Consider the following 13895-nt stretch of genomic DNA (forward strand, 5'->3'; position numbering starts at 1 on the left):
GGTCTTGGGGCTCAGGAGTACCTCTGAGGAACACAGAGGGCATCTATTTCACCAGCAGTGCCTCCTGCCCTCACAGACTGACACCATTCAGCTGAACTCACTTTTAGCTATCCTTTTTCTTCCAGTTGTTTGCAGGAGTTATTGTTCTCTGCTCTTTCTTCTTCTGAGTCCCCTTTAAAGGGAGGAGCTTTGGAAATCTTTGTACAGTAGTTATTGTTATTTGTCCCGTATGCCACCTGAGATGCAAACTAAGCAGGTTGGCTTTATTTCCGTGGCAAGAAAAAACATCTCTGTAGACTACCATTAACTGGATAAATATTGGAGCATTCCCCTGTACTTCTGCCCAGGACTCCAATTCCTTGCTCCTTCTGTACCAGTAGCGACAGGTACTACAACTTGGCTCACAGAAACTGAACCCATGAAACTTCTTCTGACATGAACAATCATGAAGGAAGCTCAATCACCCACATTTGGGCATGTCAGCTTGCTGCTACAGTTATAGAGCCAAGCCAAAACACCCATTCACAGCCAACAGAAGCAGACCAGAGTAATTATCCAGGGAGTGAGAATGGGAGCGGTTGCAGAATGAAAACAAGACCTGGCTGGGTTTTAAGGTGGCATCTTCATAAACGTCTTAATTATGCAGCGCTAAAGAAGGCATGGCTACTGGGTTGTGTTTTCTTACGTGATGCTTTCCATGAGGCATGGCTTGGCGAGTGGGCGGCCGCAGAAGTTAACAAATATATAAACCAGTCCAAACCTGCTGAGTTTCAGCAACCTGCCACACCATAAACAAGGGTTTGCAACTGGATTCAACTAGCACGCTAAGGCAAAACAAGCAAACTACGTCATAGTTGTTTAGCTCCACGCAGAAACCTAGTCCACAGATCAGAAACTACTACCAGGTTCATATATGCGCTAACTGATAGAGCGATTTGCTTGGTTTTGACTTAACACATGTGAACCCAACTGCTATCGGTGGTAAACCATCATAATGGCCCAGCACAATGCGTGAATCCAACCAGTGCTGCTTAGTCAACGCATCGTATTTAGCACAACGGGTGAACCAGCCTGCATTTCCCAAGATGCTCTCGTGCAAAGAGATCCTACATCTTTACATGTAAATAAATGGCCCTTTTTGCAGGAGCTCTTAGCTACAAATAACTGTAATCTTGAGTATCTACTTAGCTAAGCATTGCTTTAGTTATTTGTATCCAGTTTGTGAACAACCAATTCATTTGTCCTGCTTTCAGTTTCTTAGCTCCACATCCAGCAATAACATAAACATTACCAAAGCCACCTCTTAAAGTTAGAATGACTTCTAGTCATTACAAGAGAAAGGTGAGTCCTAAGCGACACACGCATAATGCTTCTATTTACCAAAACAAAAAAAAAACCTTTGTCAGGATCTGCCCTATACTTCTAGAAGCTGAGAAGAAAAATATCAGTTGAGCTGCAGCCTCCCCCAGGTCTGCTCTTCAACTTCTCCGTAACAGCCTTTTATACAAAAAGAGTATTACTACCCTACGAAGTCCAAAAGTAATAAAAAGATCGTATCATCCAGATGTCTGCTGGTCTACCCAAAGAGTAAACTGCTACAACGTGTGTTGCACTATCAGTGACACTCTTAAAGAGGCATTTCACTTCCGTATATCACAATACTATAATATATAATGATCAATACACACCCCACTCACAAGAGAAGTAAACAAACAATGGCCTGATTAGATCCACTCCTTAAGCACCCACCCAAAAAACAGAGAAAGAAAAGCTTTAGTATAAAAGGCAAAGGAGCAAAGCTCTTAAAATGCAAGGTCCTAAATTAGTAAAAAGGCAAAACAAGTTCTTTTTAGGAACAGAAAACAACACCCGAAATGCCGGCTTGCCACCAGCACAAACATTTTTGGCCATTTCCTGCTGGAGTGCTTTTTTCCCTTTTTCTTTTAAATAACTCATCTAAATAGTAAGTACTGAAAGAACCAGTCAGTAAGGTACGTTTTGTAGCAACGTTTGTAATCCGGAATGACATCCGTAGACTCCATCATTCTGGCGCTAACGAAACGCTGGGAATGGGGGCAGACTGCAGGGAAAATCAACAGTAGTCTGTTTATGGTCCCCAGCAGGTATTAAGGCAGATGTTATTAAACCAGGCATTATGAAATCTAAAGAGCGATATACTGTAATTATTGCTTTGCATCCACGCCCGTCATCTGTCCAGAGAACAACTGTAAGAAGCCAAGATAAGGACACGAGGGAAACGAATAGTGATCCTGACGAATCCTCCATTCCGACAGCAGAATGGAGAGAAAACGAAGCCGTCCGTAAAAAAGACTTGCTGCGCGTGGGCTGCGGCTGCAAGCGGGACGGAGCCAGACAGGCAGCCTGCTAAGCAGCCCATCTTTGCACTGCCCCAGTCCAGAAGCGTGTGGCCCCGAGAGATGCCAACGCCCCGGGGCAGAGCTGAGCCTCCGGGGCTGAGAAAAGCCACCCGCCGCCCCCGCCGGGCCCCTTCCCGGACTCACCGTCCCCGCAGGCCCTCGCCCTCCCGTCCTTCCCGGAGGGCCCCAGCCGGCCACCGGGCCAGAGAGCGAAGGCGACCTGCAGAAACGTGCTTGCCGCGCAGGAGGCAGCGCTCCCGCCCCGGACCGGGAGCCGAGCCGAGCCGAGCCGGGCCGGCCCTCCTCGGGGGAGCACCGCTGCGCCCCGGCCCACGCGAGAAACCCGCCCCTTCCGCACGCGCGTGGCACGCGCACAGGCGCAGGCGAGGAAGCGCCGCTCTCCCACTCCGCGGGGCTCCGGAGGCGACTGCTCTGGCTGGACTTTGGCCGGGAAGCGCGAAGGGGCCGCCCCGCGCAAAGTCCGCCCCGCGCCGAGCGGCGCTCAGTCCGCGGGCTGCGCGCTGAGCAGACTCCGGGCGCGCGGGGCCCGGCGGGACAGGCGCCCGGCTCGCCCCAGACGCGCATCCCGGCCGGTCCACGGGGGGGGGCTGGGAAGGGGCGCCCGGCCGGAGGAGCCCCGTCCGCCTCCTCGGACAGGCAGAGCCCCGCGGCTCCCGGCCGGGGCCCTCCTGGGCACGTCCCAGCCCTCCGGCCGGCACGGGACCCCCGCCGCGCCCGCCGCCGAGGGCGGAGCAGGCCCGGCTGCCGGCGGCATCCTCTGCCCCGCGGTCAAGCTCCCCGCCGCCCGGTGGGGGCATTTCCCAGAACTGGCAGCCTTCCTCCCCCCCCCCAGCGCCTCTGCTGCCGCTGCCGCTGCCGCTGCCACTGCGTCTCCTCCTCCTTTTCCGGGCAACTTCCCGGGAATGCCTACCCTCCCGAGGCAGCAGTGCAACAGGTGCAGCTGGCCCGCACGGCGAGAGACGGGCGCGCCGCTGGGGGGCCGCCTCAGCCCCCCCGCCGCCCGGCCCGGCCCGGCCCGCGCGTTCACACGTACCCGCGTCCCGACGGAGGCTGCGTCCCGCCGACCCGGCAGCGCCGCGGCCCCTCGCGCGCTCCCGCCGCCTGGGCCGCGCGACAGGTCCGGAAGTGAGGTCGCCGCCGGCAGCCGCGCACCCGCGTCCCCCGCTGCCCTCCCCGCGCCAGGGAAGAGGCGGCCACGCACGCACGCAGCACGCAAGCGCGGCCGGCCCCGCCCACCGAGTCGGAGGGCGGCGAGGAGCCCGCGAAGACCCGGCGCGGAACCCGGAGAGGCGCCGGCGTCTCTGCGCAGTGCGCACGCGCCGGGTTGCCGGGCAGGCGCTCCGCGGGGGTGCGCTGGTGCGGGCGGGGCGGGCCGCTCTCGAGGGCGGCCGCTCGGCCCCTTCCGGGAGAGGCCCGCCAGAAGCCGCGCCGCCCCGCCCGCCCGCGCCCTCGAGCCTCCCGCGGGGGACGCGCCCGCGAGCCGCCGCGATGCCCGCGGAAGGGGCTGCGGCTGGGGTCCCGGGCCCGCCGTGCCAGGGCCGGCGCCGGTCCGCGCCCTCGGAGCCGCCGCGCCCGGGGAAGACGCCGGGGCCCCTCCGGGCCGGCGGGCAAAGCCCGGAACCAACGAAACGACGCCCGACGCCTCCCTGGGCGGCGACCCTTCAGGACGCCCTTAATCGACCGGCGCGGGCCGTCCCCGTTGCGGGGAAGGAGGGGGCGACGCTGCCGGGGGCTCCGCGCGCCCCTCCGCTCCTTCCTCCGGGGCGGCAGCGTGGAGCCCGCGCGGGCGCCGGTGCCACGGAGCCCGAAGGTGCCCCAGGGCGACTCAGCTTGGGCGCCCACCCGCCGGCGAAGGCAGCCGAGTTGCCCGGCGGTGCCAGCGGGAGATGGCGGAGGGGACAGCAACGCGGGTGTCTCCTGAACGCTCAGCATAGACCAGTGTTTCTCCATCTCAGCAACTTTAAGATGAGTGGACTTCAACTCCCAGAATTCCCCAGCCAGCCCTGCTGGCTGGGGAATTCTGGGAGTTGAAGTCCATTCATCTTAAAGCGGCCAGGCTTGGACAACACTGGCATAGACGGACTCTGGGTGCCGGTGCCAAGGCAGCCCTGTGAATTGGTGCAAGCTAGCAAGAGAGTTCAGGGGGCCCGTCCTTTGCACGACGACGCATCCCTGGGGACCGAAACGGGTTCTTCGGGGAAATAACGTCAAGGGCATCCAGGACCATTGTCATGGAAGTGGTGTGAATGCCGGGAAGTGAAAAGCGTGTTTCGCTTCTTCTTTAAATGGGCATGACTGGCTGGGCTGGGGAGAGCGGGTGTCAAGAGGGGGCCGTAGTCTGTGTCGCATATAAAAAGGGGGTTGATTGGGTGGTGGTACGGCCACCATTTTGACTTTTTCGACCATCCTGCACACTTCACAGTCCAATAGTCCGCTTTCATTAAAAAAGAAAGAAAGTTCAGTACTCTGTTTTCATTAAAAAGAACATTTGTATGTAGGCTTCTAATCCTCTAGCATAGCGTTTCTCAACCTTGGCCGCTTGAAGATGGGTGGACTTCAACTGGCTGGGGAATTCTGGGAGTTGAAGTCCACCCATCTTCAAGCGGCCAAGGTTGAGAAACGCTGTGCTAGCACATGGAAACATATATAAAGAATACGTCTAGTTTTCTTTACAAGGGTCACAAAGCAGTCATTAAATTCCTGCTATAAAGACACGGCGATTCAGGCAAGCCGAACGTTGAGGAGGAAATTCCACTGACCGAGTGGTTAATGGAAAAAACTCTTCCTAACCAAACGCGGCTTTTGCACAGTAATAAAACGCTTATTACTGGAGGTGTCTCTGCGTAACAGCCCATTCAGCCTTTCTGCGGGCCTCTCAGGTCCAAGACGCAAAGGTTGATGTGAGCTCCCTTAGCACTGCTGCTGTGCTGAACATGAAGCGTGGTGTCCTTGTGGACCTAGACGCACATCCAAACCTTGTAGGATGCAAAACATAGGCAGGAAGAGGGGATTTCCTGGGAAATGCAGGAAGGAAGGAAGGAATGCATATGTACAAGATGCGAGATGCTTGTTTAATGTCACCTGTTCTGGGTCCCAGAGAGTAGCTTGCAGGAAAGCGAGTTAATTCCATATATATTCCATGTTACGCAGCAAAATAAATGCACGTATGGATTTTAGAGCTTATGCCAACAGTTACTGCAAATTGGTTGGGAATTCTGGGAGTTGAAGTCCACCCATCTTCAAGTTGACAGGGTTGAGAAACACTGCCCTACACTGTTGTAATTCCTGTTTGGAAGCGTCTGCCAATAGTGAAAGCAGAACTTTGGAAGAAGGGGCCTACCAGCTGAGAAAGTCATCCATCACAGAAAGGTCTGCATGAGGAACATCAGAAACATCCTTCTGCACTCCCAGTGTTTCAATTTGCCAGCTACTCCAGAGTAGAACAGGGCTCTGAGTTAAGAAGAAGCCTGAATCCAGGGAGAATTGGAACAGTTATGGACAGCCTGGCTCCAGTTTGACGTACCGCTATTCGGCTGTTCTGCAAATAGCACACTAAAAACATTTTTTGGAGACGAAAAAAGGGCTGTTTGTTTATTTGTAAAATTTATAGGCATGACTCCAGGTAGCTTACAGAATAAACAAGAGAAAACAAAAGAGTGCATAAGCTAACAAAAAATGTCTAGAGAAGTAACACCAACAAGAAAAAGAAAAGAAAGAGAAAGAGAAAAAGGGAGGGAAGGAAGGAAGGAAGAAAAAGAAAGAAAGAAAGAAAGAAAGAAAGAGAAAGAAAAAGAGGGAGGGAAGGAAGGAAGAAAAAGAAGAAAGAAAGAAAGAGAAAGAAAAAAGGGAAGGAAGGAAGAGAAAGAAAGGGAGGGAAGGAAGGAAGAGAAAGAAAGAGAAAGAAAGAAAGAGAAAAAGAAAGAAAGAAAGAAAAACACTACTCAAGGGGTTTGTTACTGCTCTGACCCAAGGCCAGGTCCTGAAGAAGCTTGTTTAAATAAGGCCAGCGTGGGGGCCAAGTGAATCTCCAGAGGGCAGGTGCCATGACCCTTCCATAAAATGCTTTCATGGAGAGATGGAAGACTCACACAACTAGACTCAGGGATTAGCACTAGGTTGGACAACCAAGAGTGATCCTTGCAACCTAGTCCCCCTTTAGAACCTTCCGAATGAGAACCCAAATCCAAAAAAGCCCAGGGCCTTTTGGCCTTGCTTGGAAAAGGCAGGAAGCCAGCCGGAGGAACCTGGAAATGTGCGATGGAGGGTCTCAGCCCACTAGTTGCATGCAAAGGAGCACTGGAAATGTCGTGGCCATGATCCAAGCCAATAGTTGCCACAGCGCAGTGATTAAGTCAAGAATAGAAAAAAGTTGGTATGGGCTGGGGGGAAGACCTTTTTTAACGATGCAAAGAAAATGCTGTAGCAAAAACAGTATTGTGTTTCCAGAAGTCATGCTTTGGACCAGGAACACATTAGGACAGACTACCCCTGACCCAGCCTGGTTGGGACAGGCTCTTTCCAGGGTATTTACAATGTTGTATCCTTTAAAGTTTGGTTTTTAAACTTTTTAAATAAATTGCCTTGAGAAATCCTCTGATTTGGAAGGCGCCATGACAATGCTGCCTTCCAAATCAAAGAATTTCTCAAGGCAATTTATTTAAAAAGTTTAAAAACCAAACTTTGTGTGTGTGTGTGTGTGTGTGTGTGTGTGTGTATATATATATGGAAATGAGATGGAAAGAAAACTATGAAATAAGGAGAAAGAAAACCACTTTCTTAACAGAAAATATTATATAATTTATCCAGAGGTGATTAAGGGTTTCATTAGTTTATTGAAACCTAAAGATTATTACCGCCTTGGCAAGGTAGGAAGATAGAATTGCTTTCTGCTCCACCCCTCCTAAATTAATTACAACCAAAGACTCTTCTTTCAGTGCTGTATTTAAATTCAAATGCTCCTTGGCTGAAAGCGTTTCGACGTGTTTCTGGGTTGAGGGACTGATGGTGGCCAAGCTGTGTTTGCTGTGGGCTTTATTTTGAGAATGTGGCTCTTTCATGGGACTGAGGTGCCAAGTGTGGGATCCTGACAACTCAAGTAGTCAGACCAAAGAACTGTGGATATAGGTAAGAATAGGGGAGCAGAACTTAAGAGAAAAAGCAGCTCTCCAGGAGAGGAACTCCTCCTCCCAAAGAAAGAAAGAAAGAGGGAGGGAGGGAAGGAAGGAAGAGGAAGAAAAGGAAATAGCAATAAGATGAAAGAGTTTTGAAAAGCTGCTGATCATATCCACAATTTAATCTCTCTGAATCTTCTAGGAGATTTTGGCAGCTCAAAGGCCTGTTGCGGTGACTCACAGAAAATACTGTTGCATTTGATAATTTAATTCAGTTAAAAACAAATGCCTTATCTCTCTGAATTCTTCCCAGTTCCATCTCAGGAGACTGATTTCAATGCACTATGAAAAATAATTGGAAAAAAAATAGTATACTTATTTAGCCACAATTTCTAAACTTATCAGGAACAAATAAGGTATGAATCTAATGTAACTGGTATTTTGGCTTCAGTAAACTAACCAGAGGAAAACTTAAATGTGTCTTTTTAAAAAATAAACATCAATTACCAGAAATTGCCTTTTGTAATATAACTTCATCGACATAGGTGGAGAAGCAGCTGAGGCCATATGTGCTTTTTGGAATCTGAAAGTGGAGCAGTGACTCTTTGGCTAAATGAAGAGGAGGAGGAGGAGGAGGAGGAGGAGAAGGAGAAGGAGAAGGAGAAGAAGAAGAAGAAGAAGAAGAAGAAGAAGAAGAAGAAGAAGAAGAAGAAGAAGAAGAAGTAGTAGTAGTAGTAGTAGTAGTAGTAGTAGTAGTAGTGGAGGAGGAGGAGGGGGGGGGGGAGACCTAACCTCTGCACCTGTTGCAAGGAAGCAATTGGGCCAAGGAGAGATGTTCAAGGAGGCCCCTCAAAGCATCTCCTGTGAAGCTGAAGGCACCAGTAGGAACATGACCTGCTTGTAAATTTCCCAAAGGCACAGACTACAAGCTGCTTTGAATAGATGGCCTTCGATCAAGGCAATTCTCAGGTACTAAGGCTCTTCTGTAATTAGATAGACCCAGTGCTCATAATACTAAAGAAATCATTGTCACTGGAGTTACAGTAGTGGTAAAAGCTGAACCAAAGATTCACCATTCTTACCTTGATGATCATAGCATATTAATAACATTTAGGAGCCAATGCAGTAATATTGCAACTGAATCCAATGGATTTCAGCAATCGTTATAGGATTTAATTTACATCAGAAATAGGTAGGCAAGTGGAGAAAGGGGCTGTTCTAATGAATATATAAATTTGTTCCAAGTTCCAGCCATGCTGTTAATCTGTCAGAAATGCGTGAATTATTTGATAATGGCTGTTCAGTATCACCTGAATATATGAGCTTCAAGGTTTGATGTGCAGGTCCAATTCATTAGATATTTGATTTCAGGCACCTAAACAAAACTTAAGAATGCTCCCAAGGTTTTTTCTTTACCGAGATATTGAGAGAGGAAAATATTTGAGCTGAATGGGACGTGATTAACTTAACTGATTTTGGTGGGTCAACTTTCCATGTGATTAACCATGTAGGAAACATGGCATAACTCAGGTTGCTCGCGATCATCGGGTATTCTGTCTCTGCAGATTCCTGCCCGTGAAGGTTGGTCTCCAAGGATTAACCAACTTGTTGGTATGAGAAAAGGACCTGGATGATGATGATGATGATTATTATTATTATTTAATCATCAGGGAAGTGATCAGTGTTTCAGAGTGAGACACCACAGTAGGATATACCCATAGAATTTGAGAAGAACAAATGGTTAGAATGAATTAATACACACACACACACACACACTTATTTATTTATTTATTTATTTATTTAGCAGACTTGTCCCCGCCCATCTCCCCCCAATGGGGGACTCTGGGCTGTTTACAACAAATTAAAACAAATAAATACATAATTAAAATGTATAAAAAGAGAATATATATATACATTCTAAGAGTGAGTTTTCGAGGCCATTTCAAAGCCAGGATCAAAAAGATGAGCTTCTTCACTTGTCTCCTTTAGATCAGCTAACGTTCTGGCCAGCCAGCTGGGGACATATTTCTTGCTTATGTTGATAACTCCTGCAGCAACTGCAGTAGTTACTATCTCTGTGCATGATAATCAGGTATATTTCAGGAATGTCCTGTGGAGGGTGTGGCTGAAGCCCACTCTTTAGCCCTACACAAGATTTAAACCTTCTATTTCCTAATCTGAGGTTGATTAGATCAAGCACCGATTGCTACGCAAACATGGGACGTATAAGATAAAGCCCTGTCTTCCACCTGCCACTCCGTCTATTCCAACTGCTTGGAAGGTGGATCTCAAGATTGCTTTATAGACAAATACTGCTTTTTAATGTCAATTCCAATTGTGATGTTAAAATGGGCTGTAATGTATTTGTGATAAATACGTCTGGCTTAATAATGCTGCTGCTAAAACATGAATAAAATTCACAATGTGTTTACAATTTTAACTTGCTAATACTTTATTCATGGTTAGCATATAACATTTATGCTAATACTGAGCCTCAGATTGAAAAGCATTTCCAAAACAGGTTGGAAGGCCTCTTATCCTTTTTTAACCCAGTGAAGCTTTATCTGAGTTCTTTGATGAAGGTTTCCCCCCCCCGCTTGGTTAATCACTGTGACTCAGCTTTATTTCTTGCATCGAATCCTTGCAAATTCAAAGGACCGTGTTTTGTCTTGCTTGTTTTTAATTTAATGGACAGAAATTCCATTTAACATGAGCTGGAATAAACACAATATAATTATTAATCTGCATAATCACATTTATGATGGAGGTAATATATGATGTAGTAATATTTGCAGGATAAATAAATACATGCCAACTGGGTCTGTTCAATTCCTTGTACACAGATTAATCTGGATGGGTTGCAACAGAATATACACCTGAGTACATCAATAACTACAGAGCAACAGGTCTGCGCCAGTAATAACAGTCTGAGCGAAACTGAGTACAGTATATGATCTTCACGCTGAAGTCTCCTATGTCACGGGGGAATTGAAATACTAGTTTGATGTAATCATGTTGCTTAAAAAAAGCACTTTTTATTTCTGAAAATAACTGACATTTTTATAAAGCTGTAAATTGAATGGGCGGCTTTAGCTACAGCAGGCACATAGATCAGCAGGTTTGCATGAGACAGGAAGACTTTGCATCTGGATATGGGGATTTGGACCCCACTGTTTGCCTGGGGGAAGTAGATGAGAGGATTGGGTGCAGTGAACATGCAACCAGGCAACTGTTCTTAGCCATTTTATTGCAAGTGTAACAGGAATCATATGAAAGGTAGGATGAGGACCTGCCTTCCTTCAGCTTCAGGGACCCCACTGTAGCACTGCAAGTTTGGGCACCACACTGTCCCAGGATCCAGGTCTACACAGGGGTTCATCTCTCAGGGGTGAAGTACATCCCACCAGCTCTTCACTAATCCCTTTTGCTGTGGCCATGAAGTATCTTCCAGGCCCTGGAGTACGAGCCACAGACAACCCATTCATTGCACGTGAATAGATCAACACGCCTGATTATACCAGCCTAACTCCGTATAAAAGGTGGCTGACCTTATGATCCAGGGTTTGAAGTCACGCTATGCTTACATAGTTGATTAAGGATCTGGGATAAACATAGCATGTTATGCTGACATCATGTCCAAAAAAGCAAAGGCCTAGGAAATAAGATCCACATTAACCCATCAACCACTGGTTGGCTGCCTCTCTGCATTTATCATCTCAACATGGAAAAAATAATAATAAAAATAATCCATGTCCAGAGACGCTTGGCTAGACGCTTGCTCTTGTTCCACAACTCTATTGCAGCAACACCGATTACATCTGATAATCTCATCCAAGGAAAGATTTACAGTATATGATCTGAAGAGAAATCAGAATACTCTCATCCAAGGATGCAATACCAAAATCAGGCGTGCAACATGATGCCATACTTGCAGCCCTTGGTAGATGTTGAATCTATATCGTTGTGCTGAAGATGGCAAAGCTGAGGTTGAGGGAGGAGAGCTGTTCCTCGGCTATTCAAAAGAGTTAAGGGCCAATTCATATCGGTCTCCCTTGAAGGCACACATTTTGTAGCCTGGGCTTTGTTGATGGACAAAGTCTTGGAAGGTTATATTGTAGGGCTGCAGTCACTATTCTGGCGTTGGGATCCTCTGATGTCCCCTCATGAGACCCTTAGAATTTCCCAGCTCATGTGGAGTAATAAGGGCTGCCTGTCTTGAGGTGAGAGGTGTGGAAATTATAAGGAGTCTGTTAATTAACCTTCCCACAAAAAAATCCAGAAACTACGTTTTTGTTAAAATGCATTTAAATAAATGTTTTAACTGGTATTTGGTTATTTATGACCCCTTGAACAAAAATAACAGACAAACCAACACAATGCAGTGGTGTTTGGAATGTCAGGGTGACCTTCTTCAAGTTCCATCTTGTCTCCTTAGTTCTAGCATCTGCCTAATAAACGAGAAGAAGTCATTTTCCCAGAAAAATAAATCAAATCATAATGGGAGACAAAGGTCCCCTGTTGAAATCTGATACATAAGGAAGCCAGGTTCCAGAAAACGATCTTTCTTAACTATATCTCTGCCAGTTTGTCTTAGTATGTCAAATGCTCCTGGTAGGTAGTAGGAACTCAGGACTGAAACCTGGACTTTAGTCTGAAGCTCTTTGCCAGTTGTTAGTTATTTCTGTCTCCAAGATTGCTAACAAAAACATTGTCAGTTCCTTGTAAAACGGGAAAACAAGACTTTGCATGTGTGGAAAACATAACGAACAATGAGTTTTTCAAGAGCGGAAAGACCATTAAAATGTGCTGTATTGCGTTTCTCACTGTAGTGGATCTTCTTATCTAGATCTGCTTAGAATCATAATTTTGCTGATGATTCTTCAAATTATAACTATTTATGGCCCCAGACCAATAAATTGGTGACTTTTCCAAGGTCAGCATGGATATAATCAAGGAAGTCAACATAAAAAATGGGCGGAGCTTTAATCACACCATTGCAGCTGCCCTCTTTGACCTTTTTGACCACACCCTGTGGACAACCCTGAGTCAGCAGATAATCCTTGATGCATATCATACTTTTCATAACATTCTCTCTTTGCAGAGGGAAACGTCCTCTGGTTCAAGCACGCAAGAATTACTATCGGACCTTTATGTCCTAGTGTTCCAAGGTCTGAGATGCATTTGACGTGGATAATGGACCAAATCAGAAAACACTGTAACATTTTTGCCTCTTCAGAATCAAGTACGGAACCAGTGCATAAATCTCAGATATCTGTTTAATTGGCAATGTGGCACATATTCTATCATCAGGACCACAGCAGAAAGTTGGACTCCATATCTCAATGATTCTTCCTATCGGAATGGGTAATATTTGCAACCCAAATAAGATGTTGCAGAGAAAAGCAGAATAGGGTTAGGGTTCACTGGGATTTTTCAACTAATAATCTTGATCGATGAAACAAGAATCAGAGATGAATCTCCTTGCAAGTGGAAACAAAAAATAAATTTAAAAAAAAATTGGGCTCCAAGATAGCTTTCAAGGCAACCTTTCCCCAAAGCCATAGTTTATAGAAGGTTGGTCAGTTCTGTTGGTGAAGCCTACCCTGGTTCTTCCTAGATTTCTTAGTTTTAGTAATTTCAGGCAAGAGCATCTAGATTGAACATTCTCCTGCTGTGTGGCTATGTCCCCTTTCAGATAAAGGAAACCCTTCCACATTGGTCCTACCTTAATCCCCAGAATTAAGGCTTAAAAGGTGATTCACCCAGCCTTCTGCTCTATGCTCCTGGTCGCTAGACAAAAGACATGGCAATGGTTAGACACCTGCAGTGAACGATGACTCTGCTCTCATGCAGGTTGATTCATCTTTGTCTTTTTCTTCAGAAAGGAAGAAAGCATCTAAGTCAATCATTTCCAGATGATGGAGGAAGTGTTTTATTTTAATTTACAAGACCAAGGTTGAACAACAAGGCCACTGCTGATCTTCCATGCAAACCTTTCCAGGAGTTACAAAACTGATAGCATTTCCTTGATAAACTGTCTTCAGGAGTCAGCACTTTTGTGGAAAAAGTAATTGCTCCTTAGATCAAAATCCTTATCCTTCTTGCGTTGTCCTTCTTATCTGTATCTCCAAGATTCTGGAACGCTTGCTGTGGCCAAGAAAGAAGGGGAAACTCCCTAATTAGCTGGGTCTCCTAGACCAACTTCTGGATCCACAACTTCCATTGGACTGAGGATTTCGTAGGTGCCCTTGAGAATGGGTGTGGTTGTTGAACAGAAATGAAATCCAGGTACGGAGTTTCAACCCATCAATGCTGCTTACCTGTCTGCTAAAACGAATAAAGGAATAGGGGTAACCACAAGTGAAACATAAACATTTTCCCTTCA

At 47.0% G+C, this 13895-nt stretch overlaps 1 protein-coding gene across 4 annotated transcripts in view; it reads right to left on the reverse strand.

Annotated features, from left to right (window-relative positions):
- PPARA (peroxisome proliferator activated receptor alpha) overlaps nt 1–3646 on the reverse strand; it is a 33055-nt gene extending 29409 nt beyond the window's left edge. The window contains exon 1 of one of the 4 annotated variants that reach the window (XM_088147598.1): nt 3433–3646. The gene's annotated coding sequence lies outside the window, so the exon portion shown is untranslated. The other 3 variants (XM_088147852.1, XM_007425927.4, XM_088147731.1) reach the window with 3 other exon arrangements.
- Nucleotides 3647–13895: the final 10249 nt, after the last annotated feature.

Source organism: Python bivittatus, unplaced genomic scaffold, assembly GCF_059951505.1.
Source record: "Python bivittatus isolate LINGU-HERP-01145 unplaced genomic scaffold, Pbiv_v1 ctg000010_np1212, whole genome shotgun sequence".
Taxonomy (NCBI): Eukaryota; Metazoa; Chordata; class Lepidosauria; order Squamata; family Pythonidae; genus Python; species Python bivittatus.